The sequence below is a fragment of the Myotis brandtii genome, unplaced genomic scaffold (genome assembly GCF_000412655.1).
Source record: "Myotis brandtii unplaced genomic scaffold, ASM41265v1 scaffold1027, whole genome shotgun sequence".
Classification (NCBI taxonomy): domain Eukaryota; kingdom Metazoa; phylum Chordata; class Mammalia; order Chiroptera; family Vespertilionidae; genus Myotis; species Myotis brandtii.
In genome coordinates, this window is record NW_005353441.1 from 279,484 (window position 1) to 280,978 (window position 1,495).

The 1,495-nt window shown below is 39.0% G+C and overlaps 1 pseudogene; it reads left to right on the top strand.

Annotated features, from left to right (window-relative positions):
- Positions 1-420: 420 nt before the first annotated feature.
- Positions 421-1,228, top strand: LOC102241166 (annotated as a pseudogene).
- Positions 1,229-1,495: the final 267 nt, after the last annotated feature.

Genomic DNA, 1,495 nt, shown 5'->3' on the forward strand with positions numbered 1-1,495 from the left:
ACAATGATGAAATCATCATACTTCCTCATTTCAAAATATATTACAAAGCTATAGTAATTTAAATAGTATAGTATTACCCAAAACAACAAAACCCAGAATACAGACTAATGGAATAGAACAGAAAGCTCAGAAATAAACCCATGCATATATGGCCAACTCATCTTTGGCAAAGGTGTCGAGAATGTACAATTGGGAAAGTGGCTATCCACATGCATAAGAATGATATTGGACTCTTATCTTACATCATATACAAAAATCAACTCAAAATAGATTAAAGACTTAAATGTAAGACCTGAAATTGTAAAACTTAAAAGAAAACACAGGGACAAAGCTTCATAATATTGGCCTAAAGCAGCAATTTTCAACCTTTTCCATCTCATGGCAAACATAAACTAATTACTTTCCTTTTCATGGTGCAGGTCAGCAAGATGGCTGTGAAAATTTCCAAGAAGAGGAAGCTTGTTGCTGATGGTATCTTCAAAGCTGAACTGAACAAGTTTCTCACTCAGAAGCTGGCTGAAGATGGCTACTCTGGAGTTGAGATCCAAGTTATACCAACCAAGACAGAAATTATTATTTGGGCCACCCGGATGCAGAATATTCTTGGTGAAACAGGCCAACAGTTATGGGAACTGACTGCCATGGTTCAGAAGAGGTTTGGTAACCCTGAGGGCAGTGTAGATTTTTATGATGAAACTGTGGCCACAAGAGGTCTACTAGTATGTGCCATTGCCCAGGCAGAATCTCTGCATTACAAACTTCTAGGAGGCCTTGCTGTGTTGTGGGCCTTCTATAGCATGCTGCAGTTCATCATGGAGAGTAGGGCCAAAGGCTGCAAGGTAATGGTGTCTGGGAAACACTGAGGACAGAGAGCTAAATCCATGAAGTTTGTTAATGGTCTGATGCGGACCCTGTTAATTACTATGTTGACACTGCCGTAAACCATGTGCTGCTCAGGCAGTGTGTGCTTGGCATCAAAATGAAGACCATGCTTCCTTGGGACCCAAATAGTAAAAGAGGCCCTAAGAAGCTCCTGCCTGACCATGTGAGCACTATGGAACCCAAACATGAGATACTGCCCACCCCCATCTCAGAACAGAGGGGTGAGAATCTAGAGCCTCCTGCCATGCCCCAGCCCGTAACCACTGCATAACAGGGTCTCCTTCGCAGCTGGATCTGGAGTCTGCATGTTGTTCTATAAAGACCTTTAATAAAAATATTTTTAAAAGAAAAATAAAAAGCGCAATAAACTATTACTAAAATTCTGCAGCACACCAAAACATATATCTTTTGCTAATATGACAAAAAATATAGGGATAGTTTTGATTGATTTACTGAAAAAAATAATAATAGTAATTACCTACCCAAAGTGACTGTTAAAAAAATGAGGTGTGTATACTTGTATGAAAGGATTTCTGGTATCAAGCATTAACTAATTAGATGCAACCTTATTATATGACCTATATATTTACAGTTCAAGACAGGGCATTCATAT